Source organism: Corythoichthys intestinalis, chromosome 7 (assembly GCF_030265065.1).
Source record: "Corythoichthys intestinalis isolate RoL2023-P3 chromosome 7, ASM3026506v1, whole genome shotgun sequence".
NCBI lineage: Eukaryota > Metazoa > Chordata > Actinopteri > Syngnathiformes > Syngnathidae > Corythoichthys > Corythoichthys intestinalis.
The window spans coordinates 19,262,177-19,279,477 of record NC_080401.1 but is presented as its reverse complement, the minus strand read 5'-3'; positions in this window follow the sequence as shown (position 1 = coordinate 19,279,477).

Here is a 17,301-nt window from a genome sequence, read left to right as displayed (position 1 = left end):
GCGACGCCGCTGCTGTTCCGCCAGCAGTCTCCTGCGACGCCGCTGCTGTTCCGCCAGCAGCCTCCTGCGACGCCGCTGCTGTTCCGCCAGCAGCCTCCTGCGACGCCGCTGCTGCTCCGCCAGCAGCCTCCTGCGACGCCGCTGCTGCTCCGCCAGCAGCCTCCTGCGACTCCGCTGCTGCTCCGCCAGCAGTCTCCTGCGACTCCGCTGCTGCTCCGCCAGCAGACGACACCGCTGCTGTCCCGCCAGCAGACGACACCGCTGCTGTCCCGCCAGCAGACGACACCGCTGCTGTCCCGCCAGCAGACGACACCGCTGCTGTCCCGCCAGCAGACGACACCGCTGCTGTCCCGCCAGCAGACGACACCGCTGCTGTCCCGCCAGCAGACGACACCGCTGCTGTCCCGCCAGCAGACGACACCGCTGCTGTCCCGCCAGCAGACGACACCGCTGCTGTCCCGCCAGCAGACGACACCGCTGCTGTCCCGCCAGCAGACGACGACGACGACGACTCTGTTCCTGGTCCGCACGACGACGACGACGACGACGACTCTGTTCCTGGTCCGCACGACGACGACGACGACGACGACTCTGTTCCTGGTCCGCACGACGACGACGACGACGACGACTCTGTTCCTGGTCCGCACGACGACGACGACGACGACGACTCTGTTCCTGGTCCGCACGACGACGACGACGACGACGACTCTGTTCCTGGTCCGCACGACGACGACTCCGACGACGACTCTGTTCCTGGTCCGCACGACGACGACTCCGACGACGACTCTGTTCCTGGTCCGCACGACGACGACTCCGACGACTCAGACTCTGTTCCTGGTCCGCACGACGACGACTCCGACGACTCAGACTCTGTTCCTGGTCCGCACGACGACGACTCCGACGACTCAGACTCTGTTCCTGGTCCGCACGACGACGACTCCGACGACTCAGACTCTGTTCCTGGTCCGCACGACGACGACTCCGACGACTCAGACTCTGTTCCTGGTCCGCACGACGACGACTCCGACGACTCAGACTCTGTTCCTGGTCCGCACGACGACGACTCAGACTCTGTTCCTGGTCCGCACGACGACGACTCAGACTCTGTTCCTGGTCCGCACGACGACGACTCAGACTCTGTTCCTGGTCCGCACGACGACGACTCCGACTCTGTTTCTGGTCCGCACGACGACGACTCCGACTCTGTTTCTGGTCCGCACGACGACTCCGACTCTGTTTCTGGTCCGCACGACGACTCCGACTCCGTTTCTGGTCCGCACGACGACTCCGACTCCGTTTCTGGGCCGCACGACGACTCCGACTCCGTTTCTGGGCCGCACGACGACTCCGACTCCGTTTCTGGGCCGCACGACGACTCCGACTCCGTTTCTGGGCCGCACGACGACTCCGACTCCGTTTCTGGGCCGCACGACGACTCCGACTCCGTTCCTGGGCCGCACGACGACTCCGACTCCGTTCCTGGGCCGCACGACGACTCCGACTCCGTTCCTGGGCCGCACGACGACTCCGACTCCGTTCCTGGGCCGCACGACGACTCCGACTCTGTTCCTGACCCTCGCCCCGATGATGCTGCTCCCCGTTTCCTGCCAAAACGTGGCGGTATGGACAACCGAGCACTACCTCGTCGGGGACGCCCGCCTGATCTGCCTGTGCGGTCGCCCAATGTCTGGCGCCCCGGGCGCCCTCCCGATCGACCCGTGCGATCGGCCCACGTCTGGCGTCCTGGACGCCCGCCTGACTGGCCGTGACGGGCTGGTGTTGCTCCCTCCTCCGAGCAACCTTCTGACTTTTTGTTTCCTCGGGACGTCTGGGATCCGTCCCTAGAGGGGGGGGTACTGTTAGGTTTTGTGTTTGGTTTCTCCTTGTGTGACTTGTCCTGTGATTACCCATTGCTCTCACCTGTGTGTGTTTTCCCAGTGTATTCTGCAATCTGCATCCACCTGTGTTACCCAGCTGTTCCTTGTCTCGTTATCCCTTGTCTGCTTGTGTGTATATAAGCTCCCATTTTCTGTTCACTCCTTGCTGCGTCATTGTCAATGTCTGTGTCTGCGTCAAAGTTGAAGTCCTGTCCTAGCCCTCGTGTTCGTCTCAGTAAGTTTTTGATATTCAGCCTTTGTTAGTGACCTAAGTTATTTGTTGATAGTTTTTTGATCACCACAGCCTGTTTTGTACTTTGTGCCTTTTGTTAGTTATCATTAAAGCCTTTTTGAGTTCTCTGCCACCTGCCTTGCATTTTTGTTTCACTGCTTTTGGGTCCACACACACACCTGCCTGCCCAGCATTCCTGACACTATTGGCCCGGTTGTAGAAACAAACTGAAAGGGTATATAATCTATCTTGGGTCGGAGTACACGTGCTGTTCTCCTCCACCGGACTCCTTAAAGAAATACAGTTGTTATATTAAGAGACCTGAGACTTCTGTGCGAATAAAGCTTCTACTTGTTCAACAGCAGTGTTGTTTTCGTCAACGATGACGATAATGAAAATATGTTTTCGTCAACGAACACTTTAACATGATGATTACGCAGTGGTGTCATTAGGGGTGTTTTGGGGAGCTTCAGCCCCTCTGAAATATTCTTAATCCCCCCTAAATAATTTAATGAGCCCAAAAATGCATGTTTTTGGAATGTGGAAAGAACAGTGCTTCCTTATCCAAGTGCAATTCCTATCATAACTCAAAAATCAAGACAGACGGCAGCCTTGCACTGATACTTAGAAGGCTGATACCTACAAGGCTGATACCTGGATCTGTTTGAGATTTCTCAGCTCATGCGGTGCTAAATTGGTGTCTTATGTGAAGGAGGTAATCAGTAAAAAAAATGTGTGCACCAGAATCAAACCACAGCGTTGAATCAAAACCTACTATTTATGTTCATATTTACCTACTTTATTTACGTTGTTCGACTAAAGTGCATTCTGGAACAATTCTATTTTAATCTCATTCTCTACCATTTCTTTTTTTTGTTGTCTTCAAATTCAGTTCAATTCCTTTATTGTCATTGCAAGCCGAACAAACAACGAAATTGGAAAGCTCCTCTGTGGTACCATAAAACACAAGACAGTAAAACAACACACAACCTAAACATTCTACTAAATAAAAGACAATGAATAAATTATTGTGCAAAAGTCGCTACATAGCAGCCTCATGAACAATTAGTGCAGTTCAGTGTTGAGAACGAGGATGGCCCTGGGAAAAAAACTATCAGCCACCAGTGAACAGGTGCTAGGTAAGAGAATAAGGCCAAATCTGCGTAAAATAGAGTATCTGAAAATAAGAACATCTACATTATACAGTTGTTGGTTTTTGTTTGTTTTTTGGTTTTTTTCCTGGATCTGTTCTAAATTTTTTAAAATCTGCTTTGTAGTTCTTCACCTTTAGTAAAAAAGAGATTTCCATCTGTTCCCCTTCAAGAATTTATGCCCCAAACAAGTTTGAACACGGGGAGGGGTGAATTCTTAGCTGAACTGTTCACAGCCTGTTTAAGGATGTGAGGTATGTGTGGCTTTGTTTTCATGCTGTCACACGTTGTTCAGGCTTGCCATGCTGATTTTCTACAGCTTCTTGAAAATGCATTCATAAATCATAATACTTAAGTCTCTGAATTAAACACCATAAAATGTGTAGCCACCACATTGCCCAGCACACGGTTTAAAACTTTGGCAAAACCAAATACAGGCAGAAGTTATGGGAAATGTATAGGTTGCTGTTGTTTTTTTTTTTTCCCTGAATACACCAGTGGTTTAAATATTCACTCATCCTGGATTTGTTATGTGCTCCTGATAAACTACAGAAATATGTATTGTTTGCCTTTTCAAAACAATTGCGTAAATCTTGAAATGATACATATAGCAGTCAAATGCAAAATTCAATTTTGCATGGAACATGCTCATACAAGGTGCTTAGGTGTGTCCCATCCATGGGAGTCTTGAAGACAAGACGTATATTGAAAGTTTACTCTAATAATATCTCAAAAAGAATACATCTCAATTTAGATTCACTTTTTTGTATTGTTGCCGCACAATGATGGACATGATTTGTGTTTGGTCAAACAATATACTCGTTTAGGTAAAACTTACCGCGATATGTTCCTCAGGTTTGACAATGAGGTTTGTAATCCCGAAATTTTAGTTTGTTTTAGCTGACACAGAAGACACTGCATTCTGTAGCTGTTGTTTGTCATAGGGCGCTTTCAGAATCGACCAAGAGGACCAGTATCCGGTTGGAGAGCTACCTCACAGCAACACTTGCGTTGTTGAAAAAGTTTAGCATTCACACTGCGCCAACCGAAGTTTCCGAGTAGCATAATGTGGACGAAAGGCACACTCATTGATTGGAGAAATAGAAGAGGAAATACCTCCCTCGGGGGCGTGGAGCTGTGATGCTGCACGTAATGCAGCATAGCATTATTTTTACATGTTAAACTGTATATAGTTTTTTTTTTTTTTTTTTTTATAACTGTCTTTTATTATGCAATGATAATATAACCGTGCATCTGTATGTGTCTTTTTTATTTTTTTGTCAACAGACCGCTTTGTGAGGCAGAAGTTTATATACATTTAAGTCCACCCCCTCCCCCCCCCCCCAAAAAAAAAAACCTAATGTAGCATAGCCGGCGGGGTGGCTGCCTCCCGACTCAATGCTGAGAGAACTGGAGTATATAAAAAATGAATAGGGGAAAATTAAACCACGTAAGGTGCCCGAAGTCACTAAGGCGTGCCATGGCTCTCACTTTCGTGACTTTTTGGACTGTCAAATTGTCGCCACTTCCAGGAGAGCAAGACTCACAAAACGGCCGTCCCAAGAGGCTCCGCCTGTCTATGCCACTGTCACTCACACGGTACGTTCAGCAACAGCATGCAAAACACAATTGCCACATTACAACCCAACTCTGGGTGTCAAATGCAACTGCTTAGTGCAACACAACAACATTTGGCCATGGCTAATCGTCTGTCATCTTGCCATTGTCGATTTTGAATAGCATCCACACTGTACTTCCGCTTCCAAGGATGCCCTGTGTTTACCGTTACAGCCTAGAGCATCACAGCTCTACATTGTGACGCTGCACGTAAAGTAGCAAAAACGCACTCTGCTCCACTTGCATTCACAAGCAAAGCAGGGTGCGCTTAAAGCGGACAGAGACCCACGTTTGTTGAGCGGACCAGAGTTCGATTGTTTGGTCCAAACTAGAGTTCACATTTACAAAACGAAGCGGACTATCTGAGAAAAAGAACTCTGGTCCAATTAAAACGGACCAACAGTGCGAGTGTGAAAGCGTCCATAGTGTGTACGCTAAACACCGTTTGAATATGAGGCCAAGGTCTGTCATTATCATCAGAGACAGTTGCTGTTAGCGCCTCTGCCATTTTCTAAATGCTTTGTACAGTACTTTTCTCTGTTCCCACAACTGCAAACTGGGTGTGGTCATGTGACCGCATTGTTAAGTCTGACTAGTATAATGGAGTCATGTGATTTTTGTGACTGTGCAGGCATAAAAAAAAAGAACTGCGCTGGCAAAATTAGTCAAGAGGAAAAAAGTAACGACTGTAGCGTAGCCCAAAGTAGTGGAGTAAGAGTAGCAATTCTTATTCACAGATCTACTTGAGTAAAAGTAAAAAGTATGGCATGGTAAAACTTCTCTTACAAGTACATTTTTCACAAAATTAATCAAATATATGTATGGAATAAATGCCCACCTCTGGCATTTTCTATCGTTCAGGGCTTTAAAAACAGTTGAGGATGACAAGTTACACAGGCATTTACTTTTACAAGTTAAAGACCAAATGTGAAGTAATTTCATAAAATGCCAAATAGAGTCACAATTAAAGTAATTAAACATTGTCCAACAAATAAAGCATGAAAAAATAATTTATATGTCGTATATTTGACAAAATAATCGCTTTTCCGAAGTTAGAGCCTGAAAGGGGACGAACCCGGAAGTGACACGTCACACCGAGAACAGCCATGACAGCGCTCCATACGGCCGCCATACAAAGCCCTTCAAACAATGATTCAAACAGCGATGTTAAAAATGCCAGGTTTGCATGTAACGTGTTTTGGATCCCCCTGGTGGTGAGTTGCAATTTGTTGTTTTTCTGATCAGGCATAATTTTGGCCACCTAACGAAAGTTAAGACCCACGATAACAATAGCAAGAAGAGAAATAAAGCATTGTTGAGGAAGAGCAAGTTTTTGGTCTCATTAATTCGGACGGACATAATTATAGTTCTAACCGGACTATCTGCACTGGTATCCAACCTTCATCACATCAGCCCAGCTATATTTCACATGGTCCATTCGAGTCGGATGGATAAATACAGCAGACAAATGTCCACCGAAGATGAGCACAACAGACCTAAACGCTCAATTCAACTCCCACTTTACCTAAAGGATTACGAAGTCATGCGAGATAGCAAAGAGGAAGAATCAGAAGATAGAGATTCTTCAGAAGATGGCTCATCAGAAGAAGCAAATATTGCCAACTGCAACGCCGACGAACAAGCAGCATAACCATTGAGCACGCAGGAAGCAGCGCAGACATGTAAAGAGGTCAACATGAAAGGATTAGAGATCCAGAGTCCACGTGGTCGACACCGTGAGTCTCCCGGTCCACGCAGCCTACGTCACCGTGAGTCCCAGAGTCCATACAGTCGCCATCGTGAGTCTCCCAGTCCACGCAGTCACCGTCGTGAGTCCCAGAGTCCACGTGGTCGACGCCGTGAGTCTCCCGGTCCACGCAGCCTACGTCACTGTGAGTCCCAGAGTCCACACAGTCGCCATCGTGAGTCTCCCGGTCCACGCAGTCACCGTCGTGAGTCCCAGAGTCCACGTGGTCGACGCTGCGAGTCTCTTGGTCCACGCAGCCTACGTCACCGTAAGTCCAAGAGTATATATAGTCGCCATCGTGAGTTTCCAAGTCCACGCCGACGCCATCGTGAGCCTCCGAGTCCACGCAGACGCCATCGTGAGGCTCCAAGTCCACGCCGAAGCCATCGTGAGTCTCCAAGTCCACGCCGACGTCATCGCGAGTCTTTGAGTCCACGCCGACGCCATCGTGAGTCTCCGAGTCCACGCTTACGCAATCGTGAGTCTCCGAGTCCACGCTTACGCAATCGTGAGTCACCGAGTCCACGCCGACGCCATCGTGAGCTTCCGAGTCCACGCCGACGCCATCGGGAGCCTCCGAGTCCACGCCGACGCCATCGTGAGTCTCCGGGTCCACGCAGCACCCACCACAGTGAGTCTCCGGGTCCACGCTCACGTCGTCGTGAGTCCCAGAGTCCACGCCATCGCTTTGGTGATTCCATAAATTCACATTACTACTTCCAAAGATCTCACCAACGACATAATGAGAGACGTTTTCATAATTATGATTACAATTATGAGTCAGGTGACCCAAGGAACCACACGTCACCATATCCTAATGAAAGACATTCTAGTCCCTATCATTATGATTGACCTGGTGGCAGATATGAACCTCCGAGGTACAGCACACAGCACGAACATGCATATCGAGGGCCAACCCCAACCATCCCCTATTTTGTGCATGAGGACCCCCGAGAGTTCACTCGCCTCAAAGTTGCTCTTGATAATCTTTTGCCGCGAGATGGTACAGAGCAGTTCAAATACCAGATTTTGCTGGATCATCTCAAAATGGAGGAAGCGTTACTCCTTGCTGATTCATACTGCGGCAGCCGCTACCCCTACAGTGACACTATGAATGCTCTCAATGAACAACACGGTCAGCCTCACCAGTTAGCACTGAAACGCATCGCCGAGCTTATGGACGAGCCAAACATCAGAAGCGGTGATACCAAGGCATTCCGGAAATTTGCTTTAAAGGTGCGTGCCCTGGTTGGGATATTTCAGTTAGGCGATCTTGGGCAAACAGAGTTAAAATGTGGTTCACACGTATCCAGAATATTAACTAAGTTGCCACATCACCTCCGAGCAGATTTCAAAAAACACGTAAATCCTCTCCGAACGCCGATCCCCACTCTATTGCATTTATCAGATTGGTTGGCGTATGAAGTCAGGGTTCACGAAGATATTCCGCAGTTTTCCAACAAGTCCAGCAGAGACCACCCTTTCACAAGGAAAGAGCAATCAAGAGAGACTCAACCAAAGGGCAACTTTGTGTTTCACAGTAGTGAGCTAAAGCAAGCTGAAATGAGGCCGTCTAAGTATGAATCTAAAGAAAATACAAAAGAACCAACAAAATTCTGCCCTTTTTGTAATACAACCCAACATTTTCTTAACCAATGCACAAACTTTAAAATCCTAACAAAGGACCAAATAGACAACTGGATTCGTTCAAACAAGAGATGTTGGCGATGCGGGCGTGAACATTTGTCATCACAATGCACTCTAAAGGCAAGATGCAAGAAGTGCAAAGGAAAACACTTAGAGGTGCTCCACGAAAATAATGCAATTCATGATCACAGCCCCACAACCAGCTTTCCAGTCGGCAATGACAACACTGAAATAATGTGCTCCACTGTTGAAACACTGTATGTGGATAAATCTATTAGTAGCAACAAAGTGCTGCTTAAAGTCATCAGAGTCATCCTGAAAAATGGAAATACAGCGCTGGATACCTACGCCGTGCTTAATGATGGCTCAGAGTGAACCATTCTCCTCCATGAGGCATTCCAAGCCCTAGGACTTCACGGGAGCCCTGAGGATCTGCATCTAAGAACAGTACGACAAGACGTCTGTATTGTCCACGGTTCCTCTGTATCATTCACACTTTCATCTGCCACCAACCCAAGTCAAAACTATGAAATACGCAATGCCTTCACTGCCAAGAAGCTTGCTCTGGGGAGTCACTCCTACTCAATAGATACCCTCAGAAGAAAATATCTCCACCTTAAAGACTTGCCAATTCCTGCTATAGACCAAGCACAGCCACTGCTTTTGATAGGTTCTGACCATCAACACCTCATGCTCCCAATAGAGCCAGTCCGCCTTGGGCCTCCAGATGGTCCAGCAGCAGTCAAGACAATCTTGGGATGGACCTTACAAGGCCCATCAAGGCACCTAAATAGTGCTTTTCCTTCTGCACATTGCTTCTTTACTTCCGGTCATCTACCTCAAGCCGACCTCTTCACTCATGTTGAACGTTTATGGCAACTTGACGTTTTGCCTTATCGCAGTGAAAAGGCTGTTACAAGATCAAGAGAAGACTCAGAAGCACTAAAGACATTGGCGGAGAGAACTACCAGAGTGGAAGTGAACGGTGTCCAAAGGTATGCAACACCCTTACTGTGGAAAAAGAATCTACCCCAGCTTCAAACACCTAAAGAAGCTGTACTTGGCCTTTTACGTAGTACAGAGAAAAGGTTGGCAAAGGACACAATGAAGATTGTGGCCTATAAGGAGGAAATCAACAAACTCCTTAATTCAGGCTACATAAAGAAACTGTTACCTACTGAAGTTGACTCCAGTCCTGGGTGGTACATTCCCCACCATATGGTAACTCATAACGCCAAGAATCGAATAGTATTCAACTGTTCATCCAAGTACAAAGGACTGTCTTTGAACGAGCACTTACTTCCTGGCCCCACTCTCAGTTCAAGTCTTCTAGGAGTCTTGTTGCGATTCAGAGAGAATAAAGTGGCCATCAGCAGTGACGTAAAGGGGATGTTTCACCAGGTATGCCTCCTGCCCGAAGACCAGCCGTACCTAAGGTTTCTTTGGCGGAACACAAGCAATGAAGCCCCCGAAGTGTACCAGTGGTTATTACTTCCATTCGGAACTGTTTCGAGCCCCTGCTGTGCCACATTTGCTTTGCAAACTCACGTGATAAACAATAGTGAGTCAAACGAAGATGTCTGAACAGCAGTTACACGTTGTTTCTACGTTGATAACTGGCTGTAGAGCCTACCATCAGTCCAACAGGCACAGTCCCTCGCCAACAAGTTACGTCGTATACTGGAAGAAGGCGGTTTTGAACTTCGTCAGTGGGCAACCAGTCACCCAGAGGTAATCAAACACCTACCTCTCGAGTGCACATCAGAAAGCACAAAACTCTGCTTCACCCAAAACAGCCACGACCCTCAAGAGTTGGCACTAGGGCTTATGTGGCACTGTCGTTCGGATACGTTGTGCTACAAACCAGCTCCTTCCATCAAACAGCAGCCTACTATGAGAGTCATCTACAAGGTGATTGCCAGTCAATTTGACCCGTTGGGATACATCAGCCCATACATCACCAGAGCCAAAATACTAGTACAGAAACTCTGGACGAAAAAACGAGAATGGGATGACCCCAATTTGCCTGAGGATTTGCTCAAAGCTTGGACATCCTGGGAAAACGAACTTTCCCAACTCACCGAGATCTCATTTCCAAGGTGCTACACCGAATCCAACTCGCATCATTCCACCTGCAGTAGGACAGTTCACATATTCAGTGATGCTTCAGAGCAGGCATATGGATCGGTGAGTTACATCTGCACTAACTATCAAGATAATGTACAAGTGTCCTTTCTGGCTGCTAGATTGCGCGTGGCGCCGAAAAAACAGCTATCAATGCCGAGACTTGAACTTTGTGGTGCATTAAGTGGAGCTCAACTTGCAGCGATGTTGAAAAGAGAGCTCACACTGGAGATAAATGAGTACATCTACTGGACTGACTTCACAACAGTCCTCACTTGGCTGCAGTCAGAGTCATGTAACTATAAGGTGTTCGTCGGGACCCGCATAGCGGAAATCCAGGAGCTCACCAATCCAATGGCATGGCGATATGTGAACTCACAAAACAACCCGGCAGATGATAGCACGCGTGGAAAAACTCTGGCCTACTTTAAGAACCATAACCACGGGAACCAAGGTCCAGATTTCCTAAAGCAACATCATTCCAAGTGGCCAGTCAAACCGGTCATTTTAAATAATGACATTCCCGAAGAGATGAGGAAATCTGTGTTTTGTGGCCAGATTTCAAACTGCACAGCTCATCTGCTACCTGATCCACAACAATTCGGACATTTCCAAGAATTGTTAGAGACCATTGCTCGCAGCCTGCACGGGGCGGCAAGCAAAGATTACAGTCCATCTGCAGAAGATTACCAGCAGGCTGAACTAACAATTCTGAGAAAGGCACAGTGCGACAGTTTCCCAATGGAAGTGGAACATTTAAAGGCTTGGAGAGCTGTACGTCCCGATAGTCGTCTGTTGAAGCTGTCACCAGAGTGGGATCAAGAAATGGAATTGATAAGAGTTGGTGGTCGTCTCCGCCACTGTAATCTTACTACAGATTCTCTTCATCCAGTAGTACTTGATCCAGCCCACCACATCACCAAGCTTATCCTCAAGACCTACGACCAGCAGCTACGTCATCCAGGAGCTGAGCGGGTCTTCGCGGCGATTCGCAGGCGGTATTGGATTTTAAGAGGCAGACAAGCAGTGCGTAAACTCCAGCACGAGTGCCCAGAATGTCAAAAATGGAGGGCAAAACCAGAAACCCCAAAAATGGCTGACTTGCCCCCCGCTCGCCTCAGACTTCATCATCCAGCGTTCTATTCTACAGGTATGGACTGCTTTGGCCCCCTAGAGGTTAAGGTGGGGAGGCGAACTGAGAAACGTTGGGGTATTCTCTATAAATGTCTAACCACCAGAGCCGTGTACATTGACCTTCTAACTAGCCTGGACGTTGATGCTTTCCTGATGTCCTTGCGCAGACTGATTGCAAGGAGAGGCAAACCTCATGAAGTCTACTCTGACCAAGGGACAAATTTCAAGGGAGGCAATGCAGAATTACAGCAGACCTTCAATGAACGTACCCCTCTTTTGAAAAGCCAACTGTCTTCACAGCAAATTGACTTTCACTTTAATCCCCCAAAGGCCCCACATTTCGGAGGAGTGTGGGAAAGAGAGATCCGGTCTGTCAAACCAGCTCTTCGCACCACCTTAGGAGTGCAAGTCGTTCCTGAAGACGTGCTGAGAACTGTGCTAGTGGAGATCGAAGGAATGTTAAACTCTAAACCTCTGGGTTATGTGTCGTCGGACATTGCAGATCCAGACCCCATTACACCAAATACTCTTCTAATGGGGCGGCACGATTCAGCATTGCCATTGGTGGTGTACCCCGAATCAGATCTTTTGAGCAGAAAGCGGTGGAGACACAGTCAAATCCTCAGTGACCAGTTTTGGAGATGTTTCACACAAAACTACCTACCCACTCTGCAGACCCGCAACAAATGGACAGAGGACAAAGACGACCTCAAGGTTGGAACCGTGGTCATGGTGGCCGACCCACAGGCTCCCAGGTCCCTCTGGCCCGTCGGAACAGTCAAGACCATCATGCCGGGAAGAGACAACAAGGTTCGGGTGGCGGAAGTACAAGTTAAGGACAAACTCTTTGTTCGACTGGTGGCTCGTCTGATCAGACTACCTGCCTTCCCCCAGGACGAAGACACCCAGCTGGCCTAAATTGACACAAATCTGTTTCACAAATTTGGGGGCGGCTGTTAAAAATGCCAGGTTTGCATGTTGCGTGTTTTGGATCCCCCTGGTGGTGAGTTGCAATTTGTTATTTTTCTGATCATGCATAATTTTGGCCACCTAACGAAAGTTAAGACCCACGTTAACAATAGAAAGAAGAGAAATAAAGCATTGTTGAGGAAGAGCAAGTTTTTGGTCTCATTAATTCGGACGGGCATAATTATAGTTCTAACCGGACTATCTGCAGTGGTATCCAACCTTCATCACATCAGCCGAGCTATATTTCACAAGCGATATAAGCGACAGATCGAGCGCAAGTGAGGAGATCCAAGTTTTTGAAGAGTTGGAGGAAGAGGAGGAGGTGGGAATTTTATGTTGGACCGTACATGTATTAGCCAGACGCTAATCAGGATGCAAACAATGTGCCCAGACTACCTGACATGGAATGGAGACAAGACCCATCGAGATTACAAGATTGGTAAGATATAGGCTGTTATCATTTTTATGATTTGAAGCATGTCACGTAAATAAACAACCTACTATTGCCTGGGATAAAAGAAAAGTTTTAACAAATCCCCGATCGTGTTGTGGAATGAGGGGTGGAGGCTAGCGACGTTAGCTTTTGTTTGCCTGGCATGTTTCGGCGAACACTTCTGCCTTCGGACCCTCTGACGGGGGCGGGGGTGTTCGCCGAGTTATGTCAGGTGGATAAACCACCTACTATTGCCTGGGATAAAAGAAAAGTTTTGACAAATCCCCGATCGTGTTGTGGAATGAACAGTGGAGGCTAGCGACGTTAGCTTTTGTTTGCCTGATGTGTTTCGGCGAACACTTCCGCTTTCGGACCCTCTGACGGGGGCGGGGGTGTTCGCCGAAGCATGTCAGGTAAATAAACCACCTACTATTGCCTGGGATAAAAGGAAAGTTTTGACGAATCCCCGATTGGGTTGTGGAATGAACAGTTGAGGCTAGCGACGTTAGCTTTTGTTTGCCTGACGTGTTTCTGCGAACACTTCCGCTTTCGGACCCTCTGACGGGGGCGGGGGTGTTCGCCGAAGCATGTCAGGTATATAAACCACCTACTATTGCCTGGGATAAAAGTTTTGACGAATTCATAAGTGTATGCAAAATGAACTCAATACAACTATGATCGGGGATTACCACGAGTTTGCTTCTGCTGTTTATTCCACAACACGATCGGGGTTTTGCCTCGAGTTACCTTTCAGCCAACGTCGCTAATTTCTGCTGTTCATTCCACAACAGTTGGCAGCTCTGCTTTGACAAAGTCATCAGTCATCTATCCAAAAATCACACTTACTTTTTTGCAAATTCTTGATCATAAGCAGACCAGTTGAGGAAGCAGGCATCTTCGAAGTGTTTGTAGCAGAGAACACTACTCGATGATGGCGTGAAATTCATTCGTTTCGTGCGAACGAAAGATGTCCATTTACGTGCTCTGCTATCCCTTTGGCCACTCATGCAACTTTTCTTTAAATTGAAAACAATACATCGCCACACACCGCCGTGGCATCTTACCGAGAAGCAATGCAACAATACTGTTCTATGGCGGACTTCCCTCACAGTTCTCGGTGTGACGTAATTTCCGAAGATTTCCGAAGATTGTCGAAGAAAAGCATTTTCTTTGTCAAGGGCGTTGCTATGGGTTAAAAAAAGAATCTGGAAGGGTTGCGTTAAAAAAAAAAAAAAAAAGAAAATATGCTTATAAATGTTTAGCCATTGATATTATTCAAAAACATGTTGGCCAACCTTACTTCACATTTGGTCTTTAAAGGCCCTTTGTACTGATGCCTGGTGTTCTGACGAATGGGTATTCCTTGTCGAAGTAGTATACCTGCTGTTGATAGCAGATTATTGTTGAACAAATCTACTTTACGTTTTGACACGGCTATTTAGATACATTATTATATTAAATATTTAGATACCCCCACTATAATATCAATGTTATTTCTTCAACAATAAACTTAAACTATTAAAACCCAGGCGACCCACATGTTTACTGCTTATCAGACGACGTTAACGTCCTAACACTATTATCTCGTAATATCATCAATATTCTATTGTAGTCTTTCGTGCATATACGTAATTGTTTACAGAGTTTAGTGGTCAAAAGGCACTATAAAATGGAGGGGCGTGGTTGTCGTTTCGACCGGATCGTTCGTCAGAACACTGGCTTGATCCAGGAGAAGCTAACAATAGGATGACCTAGGGGGCCAATGCCAGGTTCTTAGCTTTAACATAATTTTGGGCTGCTAAGTTTCAATGTACATGACGTAATGAATGTTGTGTTGTGTTGGTTTTTCCCATCAGATATTCAAGATATATTTCAAAATATAGGTCTCTGAAGACCATTTTCTGATTTACTGTGTGGGATTTGGTAAATTTAGCTGTAACAGCTCCAGAAAAATATTATATTCCTCTCTTTTTCCCATAATGAAATCCTAGTTCTACTGAATGATGCATGTTTGAAAAACTCTTTCCCGTTATCCTTGTCAGAGTTGCAGGATGCTAGAGAGTATCCCAGCTGAACTGCTGAAATTATTAACTGTAGTCTCCTTACTGGCAGAATGCCATGTGACTTTCAGCATGCAGTAGTAGAACCTTTAATGAAGAAAAGAGGCCTACACCCCACCCTCTGTTCAAATTTTAGGCCTATTTCTCATCTTCCATATATTTCTAAAATACTACATCTATAGTCAGCTGCTACCATTCCATGAAGAAAACCAGATTTTGCAACCATTCCAGTCTGGTTTTAAATCCCTCCACAGCACTGAGTCGGCACTTTTAAGAGTATCAAATGATATACTTTTGGCAACAGACTCTGGCAAGTTTGTTGTTTTAGTTCTTTTAGATTAATCTGCAGCATTTGATACCGTAGACCATGAGATTTTAACTTCTCGTCTTGAGTACAGCGTGGGCATTCAAGGTGTCGCTCTTGAATGGTTCAAGTCGTCCCTAAATGAACAGTTTTTGTGTAAAAATGGGCAATTTCATGTCCAAAAAAGGCATCGCTTCCACACGAGGTTCCCCAGGTATCTGTTCTCGGCCCTCTTTTATTTTCTTTTTATTTATTGCCTCTTGGTTCTCTTTTTAGGAAACATGGTGTTTTATTTCATTTGTATGCTGATGACTGTCAGATTTATTTTCCAGTGGCGCAAAATGGCACTTTCTGTCAACTCATTGAATGCCTCAATGATATAAAGTCATGGATTTCACTTATTTTTTTTCAGTTTGAATGAAAGCAAGACTGAAGTCATGGTGTTCGGACCAAGTAGCCAGGCCTCCCTGAATGTTGACTTCGGTTCATTGTCTCCGTTTCTTAAGGACTATGCCAAAAATCTGGGGGTCAAATTTGATTGTGCTTTTAAATTCAAGAAGCAGATTTCTTGTGTTGTACGGGCCTGTTTTTATCAGCTTCGCCAGATTGCTAAGGTGAAATCTATTGTTTCATGCTCTGATTTGGAGAAATTGATTCATGCTTTTGTCATTACTCGGCTGGATGATGGTATTTCTTTGTATGCAGGCGTCAGTCAGGCTGCACTGGCCCGTCTGCAACTTGAACAAAACTCTGCTGCTCGACTCCTAACTAGAACCCGCAGGCGCGAACATATCACCCCAATTTTAGCATCTCTTCACTGGCTCCCAGTACATTACCGGATACATTTTAAGATATTATTATTTGTTTTTAAATGTTTGAATAATCTTGTGCCGCCATATCTGTCAGAACTGCTTCAGCCTTACAGTCCAACCAGAACCCTCAGATCAGCTGAACACCTGCTTCTAGAAGTCCCAAGATCCAGGCTGAAGCTTAGGGGTGACTGCATTTGCGGTGATGGCATCCAGGCTGTGGAACCAATTACCACTTACTATTAGACAGGCCCCTTCACTTATGGATTTCAAATCACGCCTTAAAACATTTTATTTTTCTCTAGCTTTTAATGTGCAATGACTGTTTATGACCTCGTCTTTTACTTGTTTTATTTTTTATGTGTTTCTTTTATCTTTGAATGTTAACTTATTTTGCTGTTTTATGGTATGTAAAGCACTTTGGACTCCTTTGCGGATGTTTTAAATGTGCTATACAAATGAACTTGATTGTGTTTGATTGCTTGCTTGATTGATTGCTTGCTTGCTTGCATGCTTGCTTGCTTGATTGATTGATTGATTGATTGATTGATTGATTGATTGATTGATTGATTGATTGATTGATTGATTGATGGATTGAACAGCCTGAACTGGTCTCACACAGCAACAGCCACTCTTAAACGCATACTTGACATTCAAGCCTAAATGTCCTTTTGCCCTTTGACCCGTTATAGGGCACTCTTTTAAATACCATGAAAAACAACATTAACTTTATAGTTTCATTGGGAGCCTTCACCAGAGTGCATTTCCGGTTTTATTCATTTTAATTGTATTATTTAAAAAAAAAAAAAAAAACACGAAATTAATTTACCATTTTTTTAAATTCAATAATATATAACAATATAATAAAACACAATAATGATTTCGAAATTATATAATCAGAATTAGAATTGAGACAGGGCGTTCACATAGGTGGACTTCACATTTTGGATCATGTAGGCAGATTGTGGTTGTTAACAAGTTATTTATTATTTCTCTGCGGCCCGGTAGCAAATGCGTCACGGTCCGATACGCGTCCCCTGCCCAGTGGTTGGGGATGCCTGATGTAGGCCACATCAGGTCTGTATAGGGTTAAGTTTAAAAAAAAAAAAAAGTTACCATAGGCCTACTTGCCCTATAGACAAGTTTCCTGAGCGAAATATGGGCGGCGCCATCTTGGAAAATGTCTGCTCCGAACTT